We start from the raw sequence: 6,653 nt of genomic DNA on the forward strand, positions 1-6,653 counted from the left end.
CTCGGGGCCAGCTTTTTGTACACTACCTCCTACACAGATGGGGCCAGTTTTTGGAATAGCAACGCTCTCAGCCACAAACACAGGGAAAAGGTTTGCAGAACAGCTCTCCACCCACACTCACAAGTTTTCTTTGTCACGAACAAAAAGTTTATGAATTTCATTTTGGCAGTTGGCTTCCTTTGAAAATCTAGCCTTTGCTATTAGAGAGAAAAGGAAGTCAAAGACTGGTTTACTCTGCAGTTGTTTTAATCCTGGTATGCGACCCTGAATAACTGCTTCCTCTGCCTGTGGTTTTTTCCCTGCCCCATTCTTGTTTAGTCTTATTTGTGCAGTTTTGAAGTATATGTATATCCCACATATATAGAGCTACTACAGTGAATGCCTGCCTTTATTTTCCCCTAGTAAGAAGTGTCACAAATACTGATGTTTGGATGTTTATCATCAAACTCCCTTGCCTAGGATCTTTGATCTTTCTCCATGCAGCCATTCTGATGGTTCTCATTTTTGCTGGCCATAAAGCACACAACGAAATTCCTACTCCATGTCAGCATGAGCACGCACATCTACAAATTTTGGTAATGATCAAATATGAGAAAAAATTTCTTTACGGTGAGGGTGACAGAGCACTGGAACAGGCTACCCAGGGAGGTTGTGGAGTCCCCTTCTCTGGAGACTTTCAAGACCCGCCTGGATGCAGCCCTGAGTAATGTGCTCTAGGCAATCCTGCTTTAGCAGGGGATTTGGACTAGATGATCTCTGGATGTCCCTTCCAACTCCGAAAAATTCCATGATTCTGTGATTCCATGACACAGAAATGCTAATTTATTTAGATGGGATGCTATAATTTCATGCTTTGACTTCAAGGGGAGAATTGCAGAACCATAAATGAAACTTCGGGCCTCGGCTCCCACATCAAGAAGATCTTAAAGTATCTGTTCCTTTAAACATCTACCCTTAAGCAGGTTTTTGAGATCGTGACTCTATCTCAGTAGATATCTGTACACGAAAGGAGTAGATTCTCAGTTCAGCCTCAGGTTACTACCGGAGCATAGAGTAATGAGTGCATTTCTGCTGAGCAGAAAGTGTGGTCTGCACCTGTGAAAGCCATGAAGGTGAGGACAGGTACAGGGGGGATGGAAGAAGAGAATAAGAATAGGAAGAGTGCAATCTTTCTGATCAAGCTTGGGTTTGACACACAGCCCCCATATGAAGCAGCTACAGTTCCTCTCCCTCTAGTTTGCAAGCTTCACTCTTGTCTCACCAAGTCCACAAAATCCTCTCTGCTGGGAAATGGTGAACAGGACTCTTTGGGTATCCTGTGGGTATGAATAATCCAGGGAAAAATCTTCCCTCTGCTCTGCCTCACTCCAAGAGCTGCCTGCTGCAGTCAGAAAACCACATGCCTCTTGTGCTGCCCCCATTCCATCTTGAGTTGTTTGAATGGTATCGTCCTTTAGCCTAGCAACGAAATGGTAAAATGCCTGCACACCCTGGTCCCAGAGTGACAGCGCTGACACTGGAGATGTCAGAGTGTTTTAATACCAGAAGCTCCTGCCAACTCTTAAACAATGGCTCAGGCACGACAGAAGAGACCAAGGAGGTTTCCAGCCCCTCAGGCTAACTATTTCCCGGGGATGAGTCCAGCCAAAGTCTTTCACCAAACGCGCAGGACTGCAGTGATAGAAGCAAAATCCATCCCAATGCCAAAAACCGCCAAGATCAGAGCGGTGTTATCATCCTTGCAGTCCAAATCCAAATCGCCATCCATCTTTCTCCAGTTCTGACTGAGTTTCCTTATCTCACGTGGCTGCGAGTTCCAGAACTTACTACTCTTATTTGAGGGTTTTTACTTCATTTAGGCTAAAATGTCTAGTGTCTCTCTGTTAAGTCCCTGCAGTAATTAGCAGAATGGGATGGGGAGCTATAGACACGGTCTGTCCTTCTTGGTAGCTGGGGTGAATGACCACTGAAGGCAGCTATCCCCTAAAAATGCTGTTGTGGCACTTTCTACTCTCCTCTCTGCTGCCAGCATGCAAGTAATTCCTCTTGAAGTCAGTAAAATATCCATACAGGTAAAGCCCAGCTCAGCTGGAATAAAGGTGGTGGCAAAGCAGTGATTTGTTTGCTGGGGTTCAGGGGAAAAGTGCAAAGAAGCCAGAAGGGAGGTGAGGCCACGGTCTTGAGAGCAAAGGAGGAACACTCTGTGGTTGCTCATGTGGGTACATGGGCGAGGTGAGGTTTTGAAGATGAGGTTCAGATACAGCATCTCACCAGGAAAGGTGAGACATTTGCAGGTTTCCTGCTATTCTGGTACCAGCACTAAGTGTGCTCAGCTCTACCTTGACTTAGGAAGAGAAACAGAGAGGAACAGCCTGTCTGGGAGCCCCAAAAGAGCCCCCAGGGAAGCTGGGCAGATGTTGTCCTTGCAGCAAAAAGACTGGCAGTCCCATGACTATGTATTTAGAGCTGTTTATAAATTTCCTGTTCCTGGCAATGATTTTGACAACAGAAAAAGGTTTTTGGATTTTTTGAGAAGTTTTTCTTTGCAACCTTTGGAGTCATTCTTAAAAGTACATGTCTGAAAAGTAAAAACTATTTGGGGATCTTTTGGCTGCAATGTTTTGATTGTCCAAGCTGAAAACTGCTGGGGAGAGGGAGAAGAAATAAAAGAAAATTGATTTTTGCTATGGAAAACTTCCATTTGATGAAAACATACATCTCTCTGGAAAACATGGTTTGAACAAAACACTTCTCACAGTTTTTTTCATGCTCACAATGCATAACAGACTGCGACAGAGAAGCCATAGGATGAAATTACCTGATGTCTAAAAATATGAAATGTAGGTGACCAGCTAGAAAAACGCTGCCTGCTTTTACAACCTGATGTGATGGGCTAATCCCTGTTCACTATACATTTCCCTAAAAATGGTATCTCTTTTCATAACTAACAATCTGCTTTAAAACATGTAGCATTTTGACTCTAACTTCTAGGGATAGTAATGATCTTTATGTCAGAATCTCATTCTTCGTAGATAAAAAAAAGAGGTCTTGCAAAATCAGCATTTTCTGAGGGAATGTTTCTATCTTGCCAGACAAAAAACCCCAACCCCACAGGATTATTTCCCAGTGGAAAAAATTAAGCAAAATATTTTATTCTGAGCATGGTTAAAATTAATATTGTTTGGTCTGTCAAGCCTGACTGAAGTATTAATTTTCAATTCCACTCTGCTTTGAACTACATCCACATGCAGCAGACACTGCTCATTAATAAGTCCTGGTGCAGATGCCTTGTGCCCTCATTCCCCTTTTGGCAGAGCTCCCTGGTGGGCCAGCAGTCCTGTCCCTGTGGTGTTTTCTGCCTGGACCACCACAGCACATCACATTGCACAATGAAGAACGAAGCCTGCTGGGGAACCCAGCCCACCGGGGAGAACAGGGATGGGAGGGCACCAGATTCCCATGACGGGCTATTTCAGGAAAACCTGTTTATGAACGGGATGTTGCCTTGGGAACTGCACAGTAAAATTCATCTGCAATAGTTACGTTTAAAAGAAGTGACATGATACATGTTACATACCCAGCAGCGCAGGAGGGAACATTCAGCACCTACACTGGTTCATGCTTGGGTTGAATGTGTGTGGCTGCTACATACTATCAATGATTTGAGGCAACGCTGGTGTATTGTTGCAATTAAAAAAAAAAAAAAAGAAAAGAATTGGAGGTGATCACTGATCTGTGATCAGGTTCATGGTTTTGTCACAAGAATACATGCTCTGGAATACTGAAAGGGGGGGTGTCAGGAGGATGGGGCCAGGCTCTTCTCAGTGGTGCCCGGGGACAGGACAAGGGGTAACGGGCACAAACTTGACCATGGGAAGCTCCATCTCAACATGAGGAGGACCTTCTTTGCTGTGAGGGTGGCAGAGCCCTGGCACAGGCTGCCCAGAGAGGTGGGGGAGTCTCCGTCTCTGGAGACATTCCAACCCCTCCTGGATGCGTTCCTGTGCCACCTGCTCTGGGTGACCCTGCTCTGGCAGGGGGTTGGAGGAGATGATCTCCAGAGGTCCCTGCCAACCCCTATCATTCTGTGATTCTGTGAACCATTCTCTTATAGTGTTGAAAAAAATCTGTGAAGGTTGATCACAATTTAGAGGGTATGGGCAAAGAAGAGTTTTGTGAGTGATAACAGAACAGCAATGGATACAGCCTACATCACCAGACCCTACAAATTACTTCCTTGCAAGTGCTGAGAGTCCTGGGTTTATTTTCATGTTCTAGGGCAATCTGAGGAGTTTCACATCCGTAACAGCCTGCTCACAAAAGGTATTATGCTGTTTCTGACTGTCACTCCTAGCTCTAGTCTTACAGCAGAAGCACAGACCGATTTGGTAGCACTGTAGCTCTCCTCCAGACTACTCGCCTTACCCCGCCTTTCTGCCTATGCAGAGAAAGATGCTAAGCTGGTTTTTTTTATTCTCAAGATAATAATCTAAAATAGGTCAGATATTACTCACACCCTGCAAAAGTCTCTTTCTCTCCATTCACTATAGGAGGAATCTTAGAGTCCATATGTAGAAACCCTGCTTTTGCAGATATCTAAAGCTAAATGAGATCAATAGTAACCTGATTCCCACTTCTGGGAGCAATGAGGGAGAAGAGTGACCTCTACAGCTCAGCCCCTTCCCAGGCCTGCTGTCCTGGGAGGGAGCATTTGCTCTCTCCCTTGCTCACACTAATCCTGTCAGAACCAGAAAAAAAAGAAAAAAGGAGAAAAAAGATTTAAGCCAAACTTATGGAGACAGGCCTTGTCCCTTCAGTGTCACTAATGGTCACTTCAGATATACAAATGCCTGTGTCCCTCAGTTTGAAATTTTACTGCTGAAGGCTAAAGGAAAGTCGGTTTAAAAAAAAAAAAAAAAGCCAAACATCCAGACAGACTTTAAAATATGTTACCCACAAGACTAAGACCTAGGTTCCTTGGTTCCTTCAATGCTTTTGCAAATTTTAATTCATATTGGTTAAAAAGGCAGACAAGCCTGGCAATTTTAACTTCTTCGACTGAAAAGCAAGATTCTGTAAAAGATAACACCCACGGCTATGAATGAAACCAGAAAGAATAAAAATTTTCCCTGCAAGTGGGATGGTTCAAACCCAATCATACAAAACAGGACTCCTGGTAAGAGTCCAGTCCCTTCCTGTACTTGGAGGACTTTGGCAGCTGCACAGACTTGCGCATACAGCCAGGCACGTTTGCCCGGTAAGAAGCACGTTGATTTTTACTGCAAAACAGTTCACCCTGACGGCATACGGGGCCACCCTCTCCACACTGCTACTTTTAAAAGTTCATACCAGCATGTCCCCAATCCCATTCATAGCCCTCCATCTGGGAGGTTCAGCCCTCGCTGCTCTTACACCCTGTCTCAAAGGATCAGAGCGGGTTTGGTTAGACACCTGGGACCCAGGGCAGTATTTGTGCTTTCAGCAAACATTCATTTCACATCAGTGCTGCTCAGTGTTTCCTCCGGGGTGTCCACCAGGTGGCACAGACTCCTGGCAAGTTTACAAACAGGTAATGGGGCAGCAGACCACAAAGTTGATTTCTGCTTTCCTGGACTGCGCAGAGCTAGTTCCTTGTTTTTCTGTCCTCAGGGTATGCACACCAAGTTTCACGCCAGCATCAACAGAGTTTCATCACTGTATTACAACAGAACATAAAAGCACAAATAAAATCCTAGCACTGCCAAGGCACATGCAGCACATACCATATGTGCACTATAAAATCTGCCATCTAAAAAATGATTATCCCCACTTTATTGATCTGGAATTTCATTCTATAGAGAGATACCATTGACTTGCCTGAAATCCCAGTCCTGCGCCCATCATGTACACCTTCTATTGTGATACACATTACAGGGTGAGTCTTGATCCAAAGCAAAAAGCAAACTATGGTCTGCTTTGTATCTGGATTTCCTCACCAAGGGAAGAAGCTGGTTCATTCTAAACTACCACCCAGAAGCAAACCTCCCGTGAGCTGTAGAGCACCTGCTTAAAACAGTAAAAAAACATCAGTGAAGGATGCTGCAATATGTTATTTTGAAGAATTCAGAGGGAGAATTTAATTTATTAGAATTAATTAATTAACTGTGGCTGTCTTTAGCACAGTGTTTTGCTGTGTGCTAATAGTTCACTCATCAGTAATGAAATATGTCCAGTAAGATCTATGCAGGAGAGCCATGGAGGGAGACAAGGAATCAATGTCACATCCCATATGAAACAGTAATCTCCAGCATTAGGTCTGTCACACCGACTGCTGCCCCCAAATAACAGTTTTTCCTTATATTCTCCACAAGGATTTTAAGAGTTCCTGCACAAAACCTAGTTAAGTTGTTCCAGCATGTGGCAGGGTAACAATTTCTAGGTCTTACAGATCAGCTCCTGGAGGATTTTACATGGCACGTAAGTATGTAGCAGCTCCCGTATCACAGATCAGGCACAAAAAGCATCAGTAAGTGTCACAACAACAGCTCCACCTTCCCCTCAGGATGGAAGCCCGTCCCCTGAAGCTGACCCCAGCTCAGCCCTACCGCCATCCCTGTGCCTGCAGGGCCTCCCGCCAGGCCCCGCGACCCTGGCACCGCCTCTTCGGCTGCCGC

This window comes from Rissa tridactyla, chromosome 22 (genome assembly GCF_028500815.1).
Source record: "Rissa tridactyla isolate bRisTri1 chromosome 22, bRisTri1.patW.cur.20221130, whole genome shotgun sequence".
NCBI classification, from domain to species: domain Eukaryota; kingdom Metazoa; phylum Chordata; class Aves; order Charadriiformes; family Laridae; genus Rissa; species Rissa tridactyla.